Raw genomic sequence first — 25,036 nt, forward strand, 5'->3', positions numbered from 1 at the left:
CAAAAGTAGATTGCAGAAAGTTCAGTCCATTCCTTTCACTGCCCAAGAGAGAAGTAGCCACTGCAGGCCAACACAGCAAAGCACACAGCAAAGTGGTAGTTCCTCCTCACAGCTTCTCCAGCTCTTCTTCTCGGTAGTCTTCTTGGTCCACAAGAGTTCTGAAGTTCAGGGGTCTGGGCCCCAATATTTATATCCCAAAATCCTTTGATCTCTTAGGCAGAGAGTGTCTGTGCCCAGCCAGGACCAGTTCTGCCTTCTCTGGTGTAACATCCTGGCAGGAGGTGGAGACAGCATGGTTAGAGGCAGACCAGGCCCTTTGAGGTGCAAGGAAATCTCCCCCCCCTTCCCCAATTGCAGCCCAGGTCTATTCAGCCCTTTCCTGACCCACCTAGACTATCTGGAGCAACTCCTGCTCCCCAGCCTTCTGTCATCCAAAACCCAGACAGGCAATCCACATTCCAGCAGAGGCACACAGGATGACTGAGCAAGAAAATACCTACTTTCTAAAAGTGGTATTTTCAAACACAGAATGTAAAAATCACCTTCACTACAAGATGTATCTTTAGATTCTTAGTTCAGGCATACTAAACTTTATTTTCCTACCTAAGTCCCCGGGCCAGTTATGTTTATAAGATGTTATAAACAAACTCCCCATTCTGTCCTAGGTAGCCTTGCAATAGCCAGAAACTAAATTGGCCGTAATTCACTATTAGGACATGCCACACACACCAGGGCATGTCCTACATTTCACATACACTGCAAGCGGCCCACAAGGGTACCTTGGGCCTACCCTAGGGGTGGCTGGCATGTAGGAAAAGGGAAGGTGAGGGACTGGCAAGTGTGTGCACTGGCCAAGTCGACATGGCAGTTACAAACTGCGCGCACCCTCCGCAATGGCGGGTCTAAGGTACCTTTTCCGGGCTACTCACGTTGGTGGCACAATCAGTGCTGTAGGCCCACTAGTAGCATTTGATTTACAGGCCCTGGCACACTCAGTGCACTTTACTAGGGACTAAGAAGTAAATCAAATATTCAATCATGGAAACACCAATCCATAACACAATTTACCACAGGAGCACTTGCACTTTACCACTGATCAACAGTGAGAAAAGTGCGCAGAAACACTACGCCAGCAAAATCAGAGTCAAAACCGGGAGGTCAGAAAACAAAAACTCAGGGGAAACACACCAAAAGATGCCAAGTCTAACAGGTGTCCCTTAGATAAGTGTCAGAGTGTACTCCTCCTGCTTAACCCTAAAAGCTAGGACATAAAAACTTTTTGAAGGCTTTTTGCCTACAGAACGGAAGACTGGGACCAGTCTGATAAGTCATCTGACGAAGATGAGTTGCCACTGGGCAAAACGTTTAGGTTGCTCACACTCAGGGCATTTCTGCAGCAGGAAATCGGTTTCAATGGTACATCGCTGAGAAGGTATAGGGTCTCATGGTGTCCTGCTCAGCTATAGCTTGACGCCTTACCTCGCTGGAGGAATACAAACTCAAAACAATTTACTACGTCCATATGTAAAAATCTTCACCGGCCAAAGGAGCCAAATGTATGCGCCCGGCAAGAGACCTTGTAACGTCTAGGGACAGTAGCTGATTGCAATCTTTTGGGAGCAGAACATGAATACCAGAAGCTTATTCCCTATGCCACCTAGATCCCTCCAGTCACCAGAGACATGGATAGAGCTCCAGGAGATAACAGCACCCAGAGGAAAGCGGAAGTGGAGAAAACACAAAAGATGGTGTTCCAGGGTACCTTCAAGAAGACTGCATCAATTCTCGGCACTAGAGGTTCCTTCAATGTTCTGGTATTGTCATGTGTCTACAACAAAATATAATGGACCTTGTAAGACCCTTCACCTCTTAAACATGAACATACAAAAAATAGCTAAACAACTGGTAAGTGTGCATTCTTACCTAATACCTCCTACTTTCCCGCTTTGTATCTAGTGGCTGGAACTCAATGAATACAGTGTAATCCTGAGGGAATAAAAATAAATGCAGTATGTTGAATTAATAAGAAAACCAAATATTCCTACCCTCAGGAACCCTCTATATTGCCCAGTTTTATCTAAGCATCTAAGGAGATCAACATAAGGCCAGAATTAAATAATTCCTTCAAAGTCTCTCAGACAAAATTCATAGAAAATAAGTGATTAAGTATGTCCCCAGGAGTGCCTCTAAAAGTCTTTGAAAACAAACAATTGTCTTGCACTCTCAAACACTGTGTTTTAGTAAGATAAAAATCCATTAAATGCATGGGATCCCAATGCAGGACGGTCAGCGTATATCCAAAACTACTTGCATGTATGCATCTTACCACATTAGAAGATCAGTCAGCTGTTGGTAAACTCTTTTTGTACTCTTATCTCCACTGGTGTATGGAAGATGGAATACTTCCCAAACTGAAAGTGCACCAAGTAAATCAGCAAAGGGCAGGAGCAGTCATTGAAGAACTGTGGGCATCCCTCCAGAGGTCACAGAAAAGACAGGAGCATGACCAACAAGGAGAGAACAGCAGAAAAAAGGCAGTTGTGAAGCAAGGTCACTATAGCGTCAAGGTAACAATTACAAGTAAAAGATGGGCTCCCGAGTGCAGCTTTTATTCTACCGCACTCGAGGGACCTGATTGTGACCAGCGTAGCTTCCGAGAGGAGGACCAACACAGGAGAAGGCTTAAAGACTAGACTGTTTCCCTCTCTCCTCACTTCTGAAATGTTGACTGTGCTGTGCATCCTGAAGAGGGATCCGCGGCAGCAGCCATGACAAACCTTCGTTAACCACCAATTTGTAATATCTCTCGCTCTATCTTTCCAGCCCAAGGTCAACGGCTTCACCGGGACTTCATCTGTTCGCTATGCGACCTTATAGAACCAATCTCAGCTATAGCTGGCTGCCTTGCCCATCTGAGGTTTTTTGACTTCCATTTCAGAGACAAGGTCAGAAGGTAAAATATCCGACCGGAACAACTGGTCTCTGTATCCAACACATGCTCCATCGCTGTTGGCCATAAACCATACCCATGTCCTGGTCTAGAGCAACCAGTTGCCTGCAGTTGGCAATCTGCGCTTACTTTAAAAATTCATATCTCTGGTTCCCTTTATTGGACTTTTGTTGTTATGATGTCATTTTGTATATTACAATATTCTCTATTTTTGCAAATTGTAGTGAGGTTTTCATTGTGTTGCGTTTTCAACTTTTTAACTGTTTTGGTACTTCTAAATGCTTTACACATTTCTTAAGTTAAGCATGTCTGCTGTGTGCCTTAGCCACAAGATGTTGAACTCAGGTTTAAATTACTGAAGCCTTTAATTGACGTCACAAGAATAGTGACATTATTACTTGTGGTGGACCACCATCCATCCCAACTCATACTCCACTTTCTCACACTTGTTTCCTACAAAAACATGTAGTTGAGTTGGCTTCTGGGGACCTCAGAGGTGTGGTTGCCACCAAACGCTTTCTGAGACAGTTTTCTGGCTCTTGAACTCCTTTTGAAAAAGTAGTCCTGTGTCATGTCATCAAGGCTCTATGGAAAGAGACGTCTGGCAGTTGCATATGTCATCCTTGCCCCACTGGTAATTGACTTCTTTGGACTCAACGCCACAAGACAACATCTACTGGTGGTGTTGCATTAATGGTCTTGATTTCTAGAGGTGAAGATAGAGATTCCTGGAACAGTGGTAGACACTGACATCCGAGCATTCAACAAAATATTTGACACATTTGGTATTCCTTCTATAGTCGGTCCGAATATGGGCCTCCATTCAATGGAAAGGAGCTCAATGAACTTGTAGCCTATCTGAACTTTGAGCACTGGAAGATAACAACCTTGTGATCCCAGGCAACTGGTATTGTTGAGAGATTTATGGCTGCATTTAAGAAGGTGCTGCAAGTGGTCAAAGCCACCAGCCAGTCTACATCCAATGTGCTCTGTCAGACCTTGTGAGACTGCCAAGACACCCCTTGCAGCACGACAAGTGAATTTCCTGCAGAGCTGATGTTTGAAAGATGACTAAGGACCGAATTTCAGAACTTCCTACCAAACCTTCTCACCATATTGAATCAAGAAATGTGAGCCCAAGACACTTCAAAGAAGGGCAAGATGGCAGGCTATGCGAACAACAAGAGGAGCGCATGCATGCCAAAAATACGGCAAGGAGAGTTGGTATTGATGCCACTATGCAGGACTCGCATTGATGTTCCCAATTATGACCCCAGAGCTTATTTTGTCACAGATATCAAAGACATAGTGATGACTGCATGGGGCAATGGCCATGCTATCACCCAAAACCCCTTAGATGTACACATTTTAAATAGTGAATCATGTGAACTGCCATTCCTAGATAACAACTCAGAGGTATTCGAGCCTGCAAATGATTCCGGGAATATCAGTGAAGCTAATGACAGCGTTGCTCTGTTTGACAGTAGCTGTGAGTCGAGGTGTGATGTTCTTCCTGCAGTGATGTCATCAACTCCTTCTTTCTTTTCCTCACTCTGCTATCCCTACCTCTTTACCTTCTTCATCCCCACTAGCCTCATCTCAATCTCAATGAACAGTGAAGCCTTCTGACGAACCATTTCTGCCATGGAATAATGGGTTTCTAATTATGTTGGGGGTGTATTGGCCTTACTCATACCTGACCCGGATGTCGATTCCTTGGCATACGGAAGACCGCCCATGCACTAAGGAAATGATAACAGACAAGAGAAGGGGGCTAGCCAGTAGGCGCAGAAGCACCAGAGTGGACACTTGGAAGTGAGCTCAATGCACAGCAATATATTGATGCTTGTGTATGGAGATATAGATATGTTCAAACACTAAGCTGGCGACTGTAAGCTCATAACTAGCAAGATACGTGGGTCTATGGGTGCTTAGTTAAGCCAGTCTCATTATTTCCTAGAGTGCGGTTACTTGTAGTCCTGATTTTATGCTAGTTTAAATAAGACTACAAGTCCCAAAAATCTAAGAAAAAACAACAGGACTGATCTAACTTATCACGCATGGACTTGGGAAACTTGGAAGTCATGTTAACTCTTCCACCCTTTCCCACTAAAGAATGGTTATAAACATGTTGTATTGACATTACCAACAATTGAGAAAGGGAGCTAGAACATCTTTAGTGAGTTCACTCCACTTCAAGCATGATATACTCAAATCATCAAATAGGAAAGGGAACACACTTTGATATAGGTTGTTTCCCAACCCGTCCTAGAGGGACAATACTTGCTTCTTAAAGGACTCTCACCCACTAGCATTCCTAGTGGCATGCTTCATCCTTGAGGCCTAGGGTACCACTAGGCATTTCTACACATAGATCCCTCTCTACACACCAAAACAAGTGTCCCCTTGATGGTCAAGGTGAAGCCCATCCTGACCCAGAGTGTATCTGGACATGGACTCGAGGATGAAGCATGCTACTAGGAATCCTAGGGAGCGGAAGTCTTTTTAAGAAACAACATAGGTTTGCTCGACTAATACTGTTTGGGAGACATGCGCATAGGAAGTTTGGGGGATGCGGTGGGATGTATCCCCCTTTGCTTTATGAGTGGGGAGGACACAGGGGATATGGGTGGGGAAAAGAGGGTATAAAATTATTTTCCCACTCAGTTTCCTGATTCGCAGGACCATTAGCATGCAAAAGCGCTACCAATAATGACCCTGTACTTGAACCGCTGACCTGCTTTCAGTTATCTGTGAACAAGCTGATGGTAACAGAATTAAGGTGGTAGGGCCGAACTGGGAACCAAAACCGGCCCTGGCAAACTGCTCGGCCGGCCCAGGGGTGGGTATTTATTTGGGGGTGCGGCCAAGCTGTTTGCTAGGGCCAGTTCCGGACGATTTTGTTACAGGGGGCCCCTGGTAACAAGACAACCCCCAGGGACCCAAAACCGGCCCCCACCCTGGCGGGTCACCGGGAAACGCCCGGTGCCCTTGTCAGGAGGCACCTACAGCCTCTGCCCTTTTGTTTGTGCTGTGTACAGCTGCTTGCATTCTGCATATCTGAGAGGATGAGAAAGCAGTGCTTGCTGATTGCTGTCTGCATCCTGCCATCCTCGTCTCTACCCCCCCCCCCCTGCCGCTTTGAAGACGAGCCCTGCAGGGCAATGAGGAAGAACTAAAGAGGGAACAGAGTCCCTCTCAGCTTGATGCCTGCAGGCTAAAAAGGAGGCTCAGTGAAATACAGCATTGGCTGGGATCACATCAATTGTTGAAAATGGGAAGCCGAAATTGAGCCAAGATTTTACCTTTTCACTCTGCAAAATTCAGCTTCTAGAAGGGTATCTCTTTCTCACATCTATGCCTATTTTTTTTTTTTAGCTAATTAATAAAGGGATCGATTACAGAGTGGGCGTCAGGAAGAAACCAGGATTTATTTTGGGCAGTTTCGCAGTGTTATTATTTTGGTTGTTATCATCGTTACATACTTGATCATAATGATGTATGTTATGATCTTTCTGTTTTTAATATTCTTGTTTGATTTGTATCATAATTTGTTTTCCTTTTCAAGTTTTACGAGTACAGACACCAAAAAATCGACAAAAAAAGAATAACAGTTACACGTCAGGGTAAATTGTTGATAGTCGAGCAAAGCATCGTCCTTACGGTGTTTGTAGCAACGCGTCTGCTCAAATCTGCACACATTTCACAATGTTCCAGGGACATGCAGTGTGTGCAGTCCGCGCCCATAAGAGCGAGTGCAAAAGGCCCTTAAAGGCAAGATACAGTTTGACCTTCACCGTGGTTAGATTGCATATTGGATTGTAGTCTGTAGGAACTCCATGTGCTGGCAGCGCGTATATCACAGGCATGGAATGCTTTCTTTAATGCGTGGGTTGGGCTAGGGGAGGTCGATGGTTCAACATCGTCATCTTCAGCAGCGTGAAAATAAAAAGGCACATAGTGGGCCCCAGATATCTTGGGGTCTCAAAGAAGTAATTCCTCATATATAATCAACTTCTTGTGTTACAGAGGGCAATATCTCTTAGCCAATATTCTACCTTGTTTCATAATTGATTTATCATGGAGAGTAAATCAATGAATATTTCATTTCACACAGCGCCCCTCCATGTGATGTAGGGGTGGCAGAATATGCACAGGCCTGGGAAATGGGGTGTGGAAATTCAGTGTGCGGGTTCAGCCAACCTTACACAGGTGTATCACTTTCAGTACACAGTTCTTAATATAGACTACAACACCAAGGGTTTCTTCAGAGTAAATGCTCCCAATTGTAACTGATGTGGAGCTGAGCTGCCCAAGATCACACTGAGTAGCAATGTGTTCCCAGAGCACAGTTTACAATTGCTGTACCTGATCACCTTTGCCATCTCCAGTGCGGTTTTAATTTGCTTAAGGAGAGGGGCAAGATCAGTGCAGGCACAGAGGCTCTGAGGAGAGAGAGACGAGTCTTGGACACTGGATCTGCAGAGAGGAGAAGGACTTGTGCTGGGAACAGAGGGTCCGAGGGAGAGGAGTATGATCTTTCCTGGCCACAGAGGGGCTGGTGGGTCGGGGATAGTCTATGAAATCAAACACAAGTTTTTGTACACTACACATCCTGAACTTTCACAATTGAACATGAGGTCATATGTGATAATGAAGTAAAAAGAAGGCACTGTGAAATAAAATGTGCTTGCGACCAGACCGTTTGATCTAGCAGGGAAGCCGGGATTGAGCTCAGGTTTTGTGGTTTTACATTCTGAAGTTCAGCCACTAGGTGGGCACCTCTTCTCTGTTATACGTCAAAGGTTCAATCCTTATCTTCTAATTCTTGGTGCCTGAAGAAACTAGAGCCATATCAAGGATCAGCTCACTCTGGGCTGGAAGGTCCTAGAGTCAGAGCCAGACTGTAAAATGTTGTCATGTTGCTAAAAGGCTACGGGGTGAAGTTGACTTTTATTTGCAGGAGCTGTTTATTTCTTACAGCCGACAATGTCACACACCTAAGCGAGCTAAGCCAACCCCAACCTTTCTTAGTGCACGGAGGAAACGAAAGCAAAACAAACATACACTGGCTGGTCCATAATGTGACTCTGAACTATGCTTCCCAGAAGTTGTCATTGACCGGCTCAAGAACCGCAGACCAAGGAGAGACAGGGTACGCCTGGCCCCTCAGATGCCATTTGTCCTGCTTGGCACCATCAGGGACCCCTCACAGCAGAATTCTCTCTATATCAGCAAAGTACAGTCGGTGCTGCAGCGTGCAGGCTAGATGGGCTTTATCTGTGCCCAGCATTCGAATCCAATCCAACTTTTGTTATATATTTTTAGGATGTGTTCTGAGAAATTTTGGCATGCAGAATTCCAGCTTAGTCTTCGGGTGTAATTGTTTGAGCTTTCTTTTACACAAACAAAACTGGTAGTGACACAATAACCATAATCTGGTCCTTATAAGGAACCTTTACCCAAATATCCTAATATTAATATGTTTTATATCAAGCCACCATACTCAGTTGAATTTGGTGCAGTTTCTTTGAAGGCTGGGCCACTCACTCCGGGACCTACATTGACTAAAATCTGGTGGCCTTGTACAAACTGTTTCACAGGAGTCTGAGTACAGTTGGTAAAGCTATCCTGGCGGGAACTTGAATGGGTGAGAGTTTTAAAGCGTAGATGTGAAAGTCAGGAAAACTTATCAAAGAGGCATTTTAAGCACAGAGCTGTCTCCTCCCCTATGATGCTGCACAGAAAAGGCTTGAGTGTTCAATATTAGTGTGAGGTATATGAAACCAGTGGAGGACACCTGACCTCCCCATCACACAACATGGAGCCCACTGAGCAAGTTACAGTTGTCTTAGCAGCTGCAATATAGACGTCAGCTCTCAAATGGGCGGCATTAGTAAAGAGAGACGACTTTTAATTCATTGATCTTATGCCACCATGTGAGCCCCCCCCATCACAGCTTTCTGCACCCACCACATATTTACCATTTGGAAATGCAAAAGCAGAGACAGAGGTCTCCTGTCCTTTGCAGGCCCCATTGGTTCATTCACAGCCGATCACAGATGGTCCACAAATTGTGCCCTGTCTCATTAATATATTCATTAGGTAAGTCATTTTTGCGAGTGGATAATTTATGATGTGACATATTAATACATAGGTTATAACGAAAATAGCGCACCGATTATAAAACGAGTCAGTGTGCAAATTGCACTGTCTGCGAATGTTTACGAAGTATCACTGGCGCTTATTCTGTGGTTATATGGCTTGAAAGCAGAGACCGGGGTTCAGGTTACCATCTAAAGCAAAACACTGTTCCTCGCCCATAGGCTACAGACCAAGATTTTGAATGAAGCCCATCACTTGACTGGAGCTGCATTTGACTTCACACATGACCTACAAGACGTGTTCTGTTCTGAGTACAAGATCCGGCATTTAGCCCATCTCCCTCCATCGAAAATGCATGTTTGTGATTTTTGTGTTTTAATTGCTCTACTTATCATGCTTATAATATTGTAATCCTGAGGTATTGTTCTGGCTTTGGCATGATAAATTAGCCAGGCTTATTGCTAAAAAAACATACAGTTTGTTTCTGATTGTTAGTTAGTTCTAATTGTATGGAAGACAACAGATAACATTTTCCCAGCTGCACCCAATGTTTTCTTTTTCTTTTTATAATTTCCATGTGAAAATGCTTCGTTACTCACCAACTTCCCCTTGCTATATACATAGCACCAATACAACAACTAAATGAAAATTGGGTTTCAGAGACTAGTGCTACACATTTATTTGGAAGTGGTGCCCATCGCCCTCAAACTTTGCCACTCACCTCTTCTTAGCCTTTCTCTCACATATATTTTTTATAGCTCTGTTCATCCTAGTATGGGGTGTCAGAGTGCTTTCCATCACACGCACACACATTAAACAGAGACAGAATACCGGAAATAAAAATATAGTGCGGATAGAATATCAGATCAAAAATATCCAGGGCCAAAATATAGAGAAGGTAAGTGCAAATAGATAAGTATAGATTTACTATTTTAACTCCACATCTACGAACCATAAAGATATATATATTGTAAACTTACATGTATGTGGAGTTATAAATAGTAAAACTTTGCTTACCTAAAGAAATCTACATTCATAATACTTTTGTCCTCGATATACTTTTAAAAAATATATTTTTATTGCATGTAAAGCAGATAAAAGAACAATGACATTAAACATGATATATTGTGGCATCAAGACATGAATACAGTAACGCACACCTGGCTTTCTTTGGAAATCCACGGTCACCCCATCTCTCTCCCAGCAATTCACAGGACAGCAGCAAAGTTCAGGTACCCTTGACACAAAACTTCATGACTGGTACCCACAACAGGAGCACACAATTCCCCCCGATATTCATTCCATTTCACCCATACTTTGATCCATTTCTTCAGAAAGCCCCAGCTTTCATAGACTACTCTCTCTGCCAGCATGTACCAATCCATGTTTCTCTTCCAATCATTCATGTGCGGTGCTAGTTCCGCTCACCACATTCGCACTATATTACATTTAGCCACCATCAACCCCAGTGTCCTCCAGAACCTGTCCATATGGGTGAGGTCGGTTTTGTCCCAAATATTTGGGAGGCACCACTTCGCAGGTATCTGTATGTTTCTTCCGCAGATACTGTTTACACAGTGTTGGAAGATCCCCAAAGGTATAGACGTGGCTAAATTAGATAATCACTAACAGCTCTCTTTGTGGTAGTGTGACCGAGCAGTTAGGCTTATCAGGAGGGTGTGTTAAGCATTTATTGTATTTACTCAATCAAGACTGATGGCACACACTCAGAGACAGAATCAAGACCAATTAGGTAAGTATAAAAATGTATACTTATGTTTTATTTCTAGAACCAAGCAGGATTTGGCACGGGTAGGTAAAATCTACTTTCAAATGCAGAACTTTACAAGGAAATGCAATGGTGAATGGAATTGGCTTCTTTACAGGTTTGTATTGGCTTTTACAATAGTTTAAAATACATAGAAATTACTTTTGATCATGTGTGGATTACTTTTCAGTTACTTAGAGTATTTGAAATGATATGACGAGATATCACACACTGGAGCTTGCAACTTACAGGTAAGTATGGCAATTCTTAGGTTAAAGTACAGTTACTTTTCCTTCATACAAAAACAGTTCAACACTTCGAACATTACAGGAGCAAAACTCGTAACATTGGTTCCTATGGGAAAAGAAAGTTATGGGTTTGCAGGTAAGTAAACGACCTGCAAGAATAGTTTTTGGGGGTTAGAACTAAGGTTCCCCAAGGTTCAGTTAGGCACTCAAATTGTACCACCAGCGGAACTGGGGCAGCCGGGTGCAGAGTGCAGGGGCCCAATGTTAGCCAATGGGGCTAAGAGGCACTTCGGTTTGGGCTGCTCACAGGCAGGCCAATCGGTCTTGGAAGCTAAGCCCATAGGGTTAAGGTCAGGGCAAAAGGGGTCCCAGGTTGGCTCCAAGTTTAGGGCGGCCGGGAGCAGGGTGCTTAGGAGAGGTCGAGAGCCCAATGCAATCCTATGGAGGTTGCCGTTTTTGGATTTTGGCTGCAGGCTCAGTCCAAGAAGTCTTCTGGGAAAAACCAACAGCTGGGCAGGTACATTGGGGGGCTAAGGGACGTAGGTGCATCTCAGGTCCTATTCTCTGGGGCGCAGGGCGGCAAAATGCAGGGGTGCCTTTTGAGGTCAGATTTCACCTTACCGGGCCACTCACGGTTGGGGAGGTCTCCGTGCAGAAGATGCAGGCGACGTCAGGGAGTTCTGGGGGGGTCAGCCCACAGTGCACTCCGACTCTGGGGCACTGTGGGATTTCGCTGGGACTGGTGGGCCACTTGTAGTCAGGCCTTAGGCAACGGGTGCAGTGGGGGTTCCAGGTGTCGAGTTTCTTCATCCTTAGCAGGCTCAAAGTCTTTCTTTGGAGTTTCTTTGGAACAGAGCTGCTGTTCGCAGGAGATCCAGTCTTTGTTGACGGCAGTTAGTCCTCCCAGGAGTTCTTGAGGTCGATGGCTGCAGGACAAGTTGACTTTTGGCACAGGATCTCTGGAAACTGCAGACGGGCCGGTAGGGCTGGGGGGCCATGTCAATTCTTCTCTACAGTCTCCTCTGCTGTGCGACTTCCTCTGTCCTTCTTCGTAGGTGGCAGGAATCTGAGAAGGCAAGGTTCAGGGTTGCCCCTAAATACTAAATATGGGGGTGTTTACAGGGGTGTACAGGTCGGGACCAATAGGTCCCTTCCTTGGGGTGAGTACACCCCCTATTATGCCACCCTCCAGTAGGAGGGGGGCATGAGACTTTCTGTAATTGGCTGTGTCCCCTCATCTTCAAGATGAAGGGGACTGAGATTTGTGCTTCACCCTGCCTCCCCCACCTGAGGGGTGGGGTTTGCAAAGGTGGGCACACCTCTCCTTCTAACTTGGTTTTCCTTCCCATTCTCCCACTGAAAGTGGGAGTCCGAACCGGTGGGAGCCAGTTGCTGGGCCGCAAAAGACAAGGACAGCTTACAAAGGCGACAGGCCTTTGAAGCTTCCCCTTCGTGGACCCAGCCCATCCTGGAGTCGGAGGCATGACACCTCTGCCCAGGATGGGCTTTATTTCTCGACCAAGAGAGCGGAGGCCCTCTACCCAAGGGTCCATAAACCTGTCTGGTGGTGGCAAATGGCAGGCAGCCATTCAAGAGCCACACCAGGGTTGGTCGTTTTTCAGGGGGCATCTCTAAGATGCCCTCTGAGTGTATTTTACATTAAACCTCACACTGGCGTCAGTGTGGGTTTAATTTGGTGGGAAGTTTGCTACCAAACTTCCCAGGTTTCAGTAAAGCCATTATGGAGCTGTGGAGTTTGCAATGACCAACTCCCAGACCATATACTCTTTATGGCTTTACTGCACTTACAATGTCTAAGAATGAACTTAGACACTGATGCAGTACAGTGCTCATGCAACTATACTCTCACCTGTGGTCAAGTGCACCCTGCTAGAGAGGTGACTTACCTAGGCCACAGGTAGTGGGTGGCAGGCATGGCACACACGGATGTGTGCCTTGTTGACTCTTCACTTTTCCTTGCACCAAAACACAGAGTCTGCAATTGCAGTGTGTGGGTGTCAAGGTGCAGGGTGGCACAATAGGTGCTGCAGCTCTTAGAGGCCTTCCCTGGTCACAGTGCCCTTGGTGCCCATGGTACCTTTTACAGGGGGCTTACCTGTGGCCAGAAATGTGTCAATTGGGGGTACAAGGGTACAGTTTTGGGGAAAGAACACAGGCCCTGGGAACTTGATTGGCAGGGACCCAGGGCATATCAAGTCAAAGTGCACTAGAAAACTGCCAAAAAGTGTGGGGGAGGGGGGGTTACTGCAACAGAACCCCCTTTCCTACAAACAGGTAACCACGGGCTCCCAATATGGTTGAAGTATCGGGCACCTCCATATCATATGAAAAAAAGTTCCCTTCTGACCACATTTCTTAAGAGTGACAGTGCGGTGTCTGCCCTATAGATCTTCACTACAGTAGCGCATGCATAATAGCATCTATGTAGGATTTATTGTTGCACTAGGCGGAACCTTGATCTTCTGCACACCTCCCTAGGGGAGACCAAGGCATCAGGCCTCTCATCGTCCTCCAGGACCTCAAGATCACGCTCCCAGTATTCTTGCAAACAGGTAAGGGTATCAGGACAGTTATGTAACAATTAGCAGCACGTGAGTGAAATTGCCTTCCTGGGCATGTAGTCATCTAGGAATCTATCTTCAAATGGGGATGATTCAGGGACGTCTTCGCCCTTTGGTAATGCGTTTTGCAGAGCGTGATGTATTTGTAAATATCGGTATGTTTCAGTGGGTGCCAATTGGTATCCACTTTGTAAGTCTGCAAATTAAATTATACCACCTTGTGTCCACAGATATCCCACCCTAGACAGGCCAATTAGATACCACTTATCAAAACCCTTTTGTGTAGCAAGGGTACCCAATTGTGCAGTGTCACAAAGAAGAGTAGCCCGTGTAATCTTACCTTGCCAACCCAGGCATTTAGTGTGGTGTGCCAAAGGGAAAGCGGTCCATGTTCCCTCTCAAATGGCTCTGAGGTAGCCCCCAGGCTGCATGGCTCTCCTATTCATCCAGTAAGCTGGTTCACCCTCTGGAATATGGACCAGTGGTTAATGGTGACAAGCTGTGCCGTCCAGTAATTCTTTTTTACATCTATTTAATCTACATGTTACATATTATGCTTTGCAGCAGGCACAATAACCCTCTACTCGACTTTCTTATGTGTCAGAAATGACACTAGGCAAAATTCAGATCTCTCTGTCACCTACATTATTCACCAGAGTTATCTTGGCATTATTATTGAGTGGAAATTGCTGACCACACAAAGAACTCTGCTGCAAGTGCTTTTAACCTCATAAGAAAATTTGAACTGCAGTACCTACCACTCCTTAGTGTTGCGCCTGGAAACAGGTGGAAAACAAATTACCACCGGGTCAAACTAAGCGAGAAAGTAAGGGAGATCGAGCTCCACACTTGGACCCAAGTATAGGGACCCGTAGGGTTCCCAAATCAGTTCAAAAGTCTCAGACGAGGCACTCCAGACTTGCTAAAAAGAAGAGCCGAGAGGTACAATGATTTTTCAAAGAATACAGGCCATAAAGATCTTGCTGGTAGGCGCCCGGAGCGGGCGCTATGCTTTAGATATGATGAATGAGACAGGTAGGATACACCTGATAAGGCAGTAACTTCGACGGTACGGCCAATTACATTGGCGGTACGGGCAGTCTGCGTTGGTAAAGTCCACCGGTCCGTACGGTTTCATCGAGGCACTAAAACGCTGTGTAGCACCTTACGTACTAGCATACAGGCGGAGGGTCTTTCTGTGTGATTATACTGACATTTACCCTCTGTTTCCTCTGCATCGTTTCAGCCTCAGGGTTCCCTTCCGTGTGAGTGGTCATTTTTGTGAGAATCCCAAATATGACGTTTTTGTGCATCCCACACAATACTCATGTGTGATGTTCCACCCGCTGTATTTACTTGTAGGCTTCACTCACAAACATTATTTTCCAGTGTTTAAAAGTATCACACTCAGCTCCTCATATTTGTGTTAATCACTATCGGGTCACTACTGAGCTTCACCCACACACATCTCATTCTGCATAATCTTACTATACTTATCTTCAGTGTGAACGTACAACTTACTACACTTCTTGAGTATGTGTCCAGCACAACAGACTCTTTCACATTTTGAGCATCTCTCTTCCACACAAACACAGTTAATCTGATTTTTTGCAAACATCTCAAACATAAGGCTTATTCTTATTGCAAATTTATCTCATAGGCATTTGCATGTTTGAGTGCAAGATATGTGGTTTGAATGCACTCTACTCTCATGTTATCCATCTGCAATAAATCTTCCCATAGATTAGACAACAAAAGTTTGAAGTTTTTCTATTGAAGGCCCTGTAAATATGTTGAAAATAAACCCATTGTTTCCAAGGCGCTGCACTGTCAGTGTAAAGGCTGTACAAAAAGTAATGGATAACTACAAACCTATTCTGGAAACCCTAGAACAAATTCCAAATTTCAAGATAAGTGGCTATGTGTCTGCATGTGCTCACGTTTTATTTGGCACACCTTTAGAGAGGAACAACCTCTCTAGGTCTTCAGATTGGTCTCCAAGAACTTCAGCTTCTAGAATGTTTGAATATTGCCATGCAAGGATGCCAGCAAAGTATATCAGGACTACTAGATGGTGTGAATATAACAAAAAGTGCAAGACTAAAGCTTTGCGGAGATGGATTTTTTGACAGTCTGCACAACTCCAGTAACCAGTATAGGGTTTATACTACTAAGTACCATCTTAATGCCATTGAATTGCACTGACTGTGGCGATAGATGATAGAGCAGCAAAACCTTTTCATCCTGTAACTGTCAGGGATTACTATCCACCTCAGAATTTTGCAAAAACTTGAACAGCTGCTTTAACAGTCAATGGCATTGACACTATTTCAAAATACGAAGCTATTGGCCCTTTGCTGCTTTCAGCTCAATTAGCTATTTTATCAAGTATATTGAAGTACTCTTCACTCCTGAAACTGGAAGACATACTCTGATAAATACTTCCAGTAAAGAGAGGTTTCTTTAAACAGATTGATTAGCTACTAAAGATTATTTTAGTTATTTCAGTATTTTCTTGTGAGGCTGAGAGAAACTTCAGTGGTCTCCGCCAATGGAAAACTTGGCTAAGATCAACTTTGTCCTATAAAAGACTGCGGGTCCAATTGCGAGTTCAGCGTCCACAGGACTTCAGAACCAGTGGTGGCAGTCCATCCGCCGTATTACATGTACAGTGGTTAGACTGCCACTGAAGCACTGCTACCGCCGGGATCCTTTATCCAACGGTGGTGGTGCAGCGGTCTAAGGCAGCAATATGCTGGCAGTGCTGCTGCGGCACCGCTGAGCATATTACGAGTTGCCTCACTACGACCCTTTCCACGGAGGTAAGCCCCGCCATGGAAAGGATGGCGGTGAGGCAACTCAGGGGGCCCATACAGGGCCCCTTGATGCTTCTGAGCATGGGGGTGCATGCAGGAGTATTTGTGCACCCCCTGTTCCTGCACGGAAAGAAATGCACAACATGGGGCATTTCTGTCTGTGCAGGGCCTCCTACGGTGGTTCCTTTCTAAGGCCCTCTAATGAACCTTAGAAAGGCACCACTGTGGGACAGCCGCCGCAGGACTGCCCGCCAGGATTATACTTGTAATCCGGCAGGCGGTCAGACTACGGGTTTGGCAGTCTTGTAGCGGGCGCTGGTGTGGTGACCTGCTGCGGGACCGCCAAACTCATAATCAGGTCCTGAATCATGTGCCATGTGCAACATACATAAAGAGATGATGGGATTACTTGACATACAGACAATAGCAAAAGAAGTTGTCCTCCGCATTGAATGGCACAAGAAAATATATGACTACTTAAAGTTCATGATTTTATAGGATGTGGTGTAACGGCCTGAGCTACCGACCTCAGAGACATTGGGAACCAGGTTTGAGTCTCAGCGTCAACATCCTGTGATTCTGAGCAAATCACTTAATCTCTTGTGCCTACAAATTAGTGCTTGAGACCCTCACAGGTGATTTCCAGCACTCTACAAATCCTGGATTTATTCTCATAGAAGCCTGCAGCAAGAAAGAATGCTTTCTAACTAAGCAAACAGAAGGAGATGATGGACGAAGTGCTGAAACTTTTCACACACTCACCCCCAGTCACAGATCTTGGTTGAATCATCGTTCATTAGCTCACTCCGCCACCCCAGTTCAGACACAGCTATATGCAAATCAGTCTTGACCCTGTGTCTCATGTGAACAGTCCAGCCCGAACTGCCAAGCCATGTCTTCCCTGGACCGGAAAAAAGCATCCTGGGACCGGTTTTGGGCTAACAGCCCTCATCAGCCAGGCTAGCTTGAAATCACTGGCAAAGTGCGCAAGGGACCCACGTCTGGGCATACCCTGCCAATTTAGGGCCAACAAAGCAAACACAAGAAGATGATGGATGGAGAGCTGAAACTTTCTAACTAGCCCAGTTGCATTTTGAGGTTTACGACTGTCACTAAGCACACTTACTTTGTTCTTTCTTTTTCCCTCCCACCTTTATTAGAGCATGAAGATGCAAGGTTCAACAACTTGTTTTTTCACAGTTGGTTTAACCCCTTCGATGCTCATGACGGAGCGGTTCCGTCATGAGCATCGGTTGGGCTGTGCTTATGACGGAACCGCTCCGTCATGAGCACAGCCCCTGGGGGAAGCGCTGGCGCTCCCCCCCTGGGGCATCGATCGTGCCCCCACCGAGGGGGATGGCAGCGGAAGAGTTTCCGCTGCCACCCCCGAGCCCCCCCACGCTTCCCCATGACGTCAGCGCGCGCCGACGTCATCAGGAAGCGCTGGGACGCCTGGAAGCCATTTGCTTCCAGGCGTCCCAGCAGCATCAACAGGTATGTGGAGCTCTCCGGTGGGGACGGGGGGGCCGCGGCGGTGATTTTCAAAGGATTGAGGCATCGGGGGAGAGGAAAGAGTATTTCCTCTCCCCTGATGTCTCAATACAGGGCATTCCTGCAGCACGATCGCGCACAGCGTCGCGATCGTGCTGCAGGAATGCCACCACTAGGCACCAGGGATGCGTTTTTGTGATAAAGGAAGCGACGCTTCCTAGGCCCCCATTATGTGTGCAAGACTTTTCTGCCCCCTCTGGGGGCAGATCGGTTGAATTATTTTGCCGTTTCCGCTCCCAGGGGGGGCAGAAGAGCCCACTAGACACCAGGGATCTGTCTGATAATGTAGGAAGCGACCCCTTGGGCAAGGGTCGCTTCCTGGGCCCCCAATTTTTATGAAGACTTTTCTGCCCCATCTGGGGGCAGATCGGTTTAGTTTTTTTGCCGTTTCCGCTCCCAGGGGGGGCAGAAGAGCCCACTAGACACCAGGGATCTGTTTGATATTGTAGGTAGCGACCCCTTGGGCAAGGGTCGCTTTCCTGGGCCCCCAATTTTTATTGAAGACTTTTCTGCCCCCTCTGGGGGCAGATCGGTTTAATTTTGTTGCCGTTTCCGCACCCAGGGGGGGCAGAAAAGCCCACTAGACACCAGGGATGTGTTTGTTATTGTAGGAAGCGACCCCTTGGGCAAGGGTCGCTTCCTGGGGGCTCAAATATTTTTCAAGACTTTTCTGCCCCCCCTGGGGGCAGATCGGTCTTTTGTGTAGCCTTTTCTGGTCCCAGGGGGGGCAGAAGAGCCCACTAGACACCATGGATGTTATTTTTTTGCGTAAAGGAAGCGACCCCTTGGGCAAGGGTCGCTTCCTGGGGGGCCAAATCTTTTTCAAGACTTTTTTGCCCCCCCGGGGGCAGATCGGTCTTTTGTGTAGCCGTTTCTGGTCCCAGGGGGGGCAGAAAAGCCCACTAGACACCAGGGAATTAGTGTAAATAAAAATAGAAGTGACCACTTGCTTCCAGGGTGCAATTTTTTATAATATGTATTTGGCCCACCCGCCCCGGGACAGAGTAGCCTTTTTTTTCCTGCTGTTTTCTGCCCCACATGGCACACAACCCAATTGACCATTTGGGTAGTGACATAGCATGTTATAATGTTTATTGTTATATGTTTTTTTTTTTTTTGGTAAAAGATTTTATTAATTTTTCACACCCAGGGTCCTGAAGACCAACATTGCACATATGACCAGCAGACGAAGAATCCCCCCTCAGACTACACATCAGGAGAAATCCGTTCCACTGCATTCCTACCCTACATCCCCCACCCACCGCCCCCTCTACCCCCACCCCCCCCCAGTCAGTGTGCCTGCAGTAATTCCTCATCAGCCACCTTCCATTTGGCCCTATGGCCTGAGACGTCCCAGCTCCGGGCAAACGGGCAAACCCCTGCTAGTATTCAGCCCGAGAGAGAGGGCCCCGCCGTGACCTCCCTCCGCAGCCCTGTTCCCACCTGCGCTCTGCAACCGCTGCCCAGGTAGAGTGCAGATAGCAAGTCCTCCATGAGTGTAACTAAGTGACCCCGTCCTGCATGTACTCCCCCGTGGCCCCCACCGACCCCGTCCCAGGTTCCACTCCCCCATCCACGTCTACAGAATCCCCATCCTCCACAGCCTCCACATTCCTCGTCTCCCAGGAGCGCAGCTCTTCCACCAACACCCCCCACGCCCTCGCCACATCTACCGCCTTCTCATTAGCGGTCCGCCTGGCCATCTGAAGCCGAAGCGTCCCTTCGCTTCCCGCCCAGGCCAGGAAGCTCCCCCTCCATCTCCGAAAACTCTGGCCGGGCTTGGCCTTCCAATGCAGAGTGAGCTCCCGCTTCGCTAGTATCAGCCCCAAATCGCAAAACTTGCTTGTGACCTTGGTGCGGGGGGTGTGCGGAAACCACAACAAAAGGCAAGTCCCCATCTCCACCTCCAACTCACGGTCAGTCACCTGATTCAGACACGCAACCACATCCGCCCAGTACGAGCCCAGGCCCCGGCAGGACCAGAACATGTGACCAAAATCAGCCCCTTCTACTCCGCATCGCGGGCATGGCGACTGAGAGCCTCCAAAATACCGCAGAATTTTGACCGGAGTGAGGTAAGCCCTATGAAGGGTGTAAAATTGGATCTACTGGAATCTAGCATTGCGCGTGCCCTTCCAGGCCCGCCGTAAAAGCTGTGCCCAAGTCGTCTCAGGAATGGGCCTGCCAAGATCCCCCTCCCATTTACCCCGCAAGACTTCCAAGGGTGCCAGCCTCTCCGTGGACAACCGTCTATACAGACAAGTAATGGCCTTAACCGTACCCGCCGCCATTGTGACGTATTGACATCCCTGGGAAATTGGGGGTTCCGACAGCCCCATCCTCCAGTGCTTCTGGATCCCACGCACCAAGGCAGCATGCAAAAGGTAGTCCCCCCGTGGTAGGTCATATGCCCCCTGCAGATCCTGGAACGACAGCAAAACGCCATCTCCGTATAAGTCCCCAATCATGTGCACCCCACACTCCTCCCAGTGAGCCAGGGCCGACCAATCCCCGCCGTGCGGGAGAGCCGTGCACATGCCCAACGGTATCTCCGGGGCATACGGCCGAGCAAACCCTGCCCTTTTCTGACTACGGATCCAGCACAGCCGAAGCGTGCGTTCCTCAAGGGTAAGCTGATCCAATCCGAGCCTTTGCCGGAGCACAATGAACGACAACACATGGCGCGGAATGACCCTATCCTGCGGACCCTCTGGGCCCCGAAACTCACGTGCCACGGCCTGCGTCAGCCACTGCAGCTGCGCCGTCAAATAGTACCATTAAAAATCGGGGGCTGCCAGCCCTCCCGCCTCCCGTAGCCTCAACAGCGTCGACATCGCCACTCGTCGCCTCCCAGTTCCCCAAATGAACCCTGTCATTAAGGACCGAAGCGTCTGGAAAAAGGCGGCCGGAATCCAGATCGGCAAAGTACGGAAATAATAGAGCAGGCGCGGTAGCGCTATCATCTTCAACAGCGCCACTCGTCCAGCAACCAAGAGAGGAAGGGTGCACCAGAACGCCATACTACCCCTAAGCCCCCTCAGCGCGCCCCCCACATTCCCCTCAAAAAGGTCATGGGGGGTGTGGAATATACGAACGCCCAGGTACGGCAAACAGCCAGGCTCCCACCGCAGGTCAGCCAGCCCCAGGGGCTGTCGCGCTCCCAGCGACAGAGGAAACAGGCAGGTCTTAGTCCAATTCACCCGCAACCCCGACAAGCGACCAAATTCCTCTAGCAAAGTCCGAGCACCCCGGAGGGAATCCCCCGTATCAGCCAGATACAACAGGAGGTCATCCGCATACAACGATATGTGTTGCAGTTCCTCGCGCCACCAAACCCCCCCGTAATACTGCCCTTGCCGGGCGCGGGCCGCCAAAGGCTCCACGGCCAGTGCGAACAACAGCGGGGAGAGAGAGCAACCCTGGCGTGTGCCCCTCCCCACCAAGCACGCCGCCGAAATAGTACGTCCCGTACGGACCCTAGCCGTAGCGGAGCTATACAGCAGCTCGGTCCAGCGCACAAAATCATCACCGAGGCCAAATTCCCGCAGAACCCGGAACAAATACGGCCACTCCACACTATCGAACGCCTTTTCAATGTCGACCGACAACACCGCGGCATCCGATCTCCCCTCCCCCTCGTCTCCCATTATCCGCACCAACCGCCGAATGCACGTCGCAGTGTTCCTAGTCGGGATGAACCCCGATTGATCCGAATGAACAAAGGAGCGCATATGACCCAACAATCGCGTGGCCAAGATTTTACTAAGAATCTTGTAGTCAACCGAGAGCATGGAAAGCGGCCGGTAGGCCGCCATGGAGGTAGGAACCCCACCCTTCTTCAACAATGGGACTATGATCGCCTCTCTCATGGTGGCCGGAAGTCGTCCCAGACCCCACGCCTCCCGATATACCGCCTGTAGCCGCGGCGCCAGAATGTCCAAATACGCAGCGTAGAACTCCACCGGAAGGCCGTCAGCCCCAGGAGTCTTCTTCCGCGCCATATGCTTGACTGCCGCTCTAATTTCGCCCAGAGAGATCTCCGACCCCAGAGCAGAACCCTGTTCCGGGTCCAGGCGGGGCAACCCCGCAGCCTCCAAGTAATCGTCTAGCCCACCCGGTAGACCCTGCATCCTACTCTGGTACAGCAGGGAATAGTAACCCAAAAACAAGTCATTAATCTCCTTTTGCGAGTGGACTAGGTTCCCCGTCGGCGCAGCCAACGACACCACCGGGGAGCCCCGAGCCACCGGATCAGCCAACCAGGCCAAAAGCGTCCCCACCTTGTCACGTTCCGCTTGTGCCCGCACCATATATTCCTTGTGGTCATAGCAGCGGAGCCGCTCGACCTGCAGGGCTACCTCCTCCCGCGCCGCCAGCAGCTCTCCCCGGGTACCCTCAGACGCGTGGTCCTTCAGCTCCGCCTGGCGCAATCGCGTCTCCGCCCGATCGACATCACGTAGCAGCACCTTGCGCGTCCCAGTCACAGACGAAATGCAAATCCCTCTCACTACCGCCTTGAGTGCATCCCACTCGTGCGCTCTACTCGTCGCCGTCCCCGAGTTACCCTGGAAGTAGCGCTCCACGCCGTCCCCCAGCTCCGCATGAAACACGGGGTCCTCCAGCAGCGCCGGATTCAAACGCCACGTCGGGATCGCCGGCCGCTGCCGCGACCAAAGTATCGTGATCAGGCACGGATTGTGATCCGAGAGCGTCTTTGCCAGGTACTCACTATAAGACGTGAGCTCTAGGGCCCCCGGGGTACACAAGAAACCATCCAGTCGAACATGCAAGTCATGTGGTACCGAGTAAAAGGAGTAGTCCCTATCTAATGGGTGGTGTATTCACCAGGCATCCACTAGACCCCACGCCTCCTGCCAATCCCGTCGCACCTTAGCCACTCTGCGCACCCCGGACTGAGCCAGCGGGGGGTGAGAGCGATCCAATTCCACATCCGTTACGGAATTAAAGTCCCCCCCGAGGAACACGGTACCCGCTAAGTACGCCGCCAGCTTCCCAGAAAGCCGCGCAAAAAATGCAGAGTGCTCAGAATTCGGGGCATAGATACTGCAAAGCGTCACATCCCTACCATCCAGGCGGCCAGCCACCAACACAAACCTCCCCTCAGGGTCTATCAGCGTGGTCAGGGGTTGGAAAGGAACCCCAGCTCGTACCCAAATTAAGGTCCCCCTAGCAAAGGCTGAGAATGTGGTGTAGAACAATTGACCCCTCCACCTCCGCTGTAGCGCCCGCCCCTCTGCCTGATCAATATGTGTCTCCTGCAGGAAGGCCACTTGGATCCCCCTACGGACTAAATAAGCATGTACCTTATAACGTTTCCTCATGGAGTTCAACCCACGCACATTCCATGTGACGCATCGTAACTCAAGTCGGGACGCCATACCGGAAAATACAACTGAACACAATCCAACCCGGCCTAGCGGGCACACTGACATATCCCCCCCCTGCAAAACATCCCCAACAAACCCCCCCCCACCCTTCCCCAGAACAGGCTCTAAACCATAGTTACCCATCCAAACACTGTCCCAACGATGAAAGTCCCCCTGGTAGCTACCAGGGACTCACAGTAGGTGTGAGGTAAGAGGGGTGACCTAGCACCAGCACAAGCCGGACCGCGATCCCACCAGCCCACCAGATGTGTCAGGCCTCAATCACAACATTCCCCTCCTCCCGGCAGCGTCCCGACCCAGGCGGCCCCCCCGGACCACAAGACCCCCACCCGGCCCCTCGGCAGCAGAACCCTCTCCATCACCCACTGCGCCCACCTCAACGTGCCTATCATAGTCGCAACCCATAAAGAAGGCAATAGTGTCACTCATCCAAGAGGCCATCGGCAGTTCCGGGAGTCACCCCCGATATGAGTTCGACATCCTCCCCAGCGTCCTCCGATCCCGGTGAGTCCGCCCCCGAGGACGTCCGCCGGGACCCGAACCCACCGTTGATGCCGCCGCTCCAGAAATAGCAGAGACCGCCTGCAGAGCCGCCCGCCTCTCCACCTCCGTCTGAGAAGCAGGCGGCGATCGTCCACTCCTGGCACGCTGTCTATTGCGGCGGCCCCGGCGTAGCCGCTGCCCAGCCCCCACCTCCGGGGCTCGCCGGCCAGGGCCATCCCCGCCGGCGCGGTGCCGCTCCAGCCACTGCCAGGCATCATCCGGCGAATCAAAGAACGTTGAAGTCCCATCCACCACAGAGCATACTGGAGCCCCACCTCTCGGAGGGCCTTCTTAACTGCCATGAAGGAATAGCGGCTCCGCTGGACCTCCTGGGAGTAATCAGGATAAAGAGAGACCGCAGCGTTATCCACTTTGTACGGGCCTGACGCCCGAGCATTCCGCAGTATAAGGTCACGATCCCTGTAGTGCAACAGGCGTGCAACCACTGGCCAAGGGGCCAGCCCGCCGCCAGAGGGCGAAACGGCACCCGGTGGGCCCTCTCCAAGGTGTAGAACTGCGACAGGCCTTCCCGCGCCACCACTTCTCGCAGCCACTTCTCCAGGAACTCGACCATATCGTCCCCTTCAATTCTCTCGGGAAGGCCCACCACCCGGATGTTATTGCGCCGATTGCGCCCTTCTGCCTCCTCAGCCCTCTTCTCCAACAGCTGCACCCTGTGCTCCAAGCCACTCAGTGAGGTCTCCGTCGCCCTCTGGGCAGGCTCCAGCGTCTCCAACTTGTGTTCCGCAGTTTTGACGCGGTCAACCAATTTGGCATGATCGGCGCGCAAAAATCCAAGACTTGTGGACACTTGCGCAATGTCACGGCCCAATGCCTCCCGCGTGTCCGATATGCCTTTAGAATTTGATCCAGCTGCTGCTGCTAGAGTCCCGCCGCCGAGGCGCCATCCGTGCCCGGAGCCTGGGAGTCAGGCGGGCTCTCCTGGTGCTCAGCCGGAGCCCCCCCCCGGGCCCCGTCGCGGTTTCCCCATGTTCGGGCCTCGGCTATAGTCCAGCCCCGATCTCCCCGACCAGCGGCAAAAGTCCCAGGAGCCCCCCGGACCCA

Source organism: Triturus cristatus, chromosome 7 (assembly GCF_964204655.1).
Source record: "Triturus cristatus chromosome 7, aTriCri1.1, whole genome shotgun sequence".
NCBI lineage: Eukaryota > Metazoa > Chordata > Amphibia > Caudata > Salamandridae > Triturus > Triturus cristatus.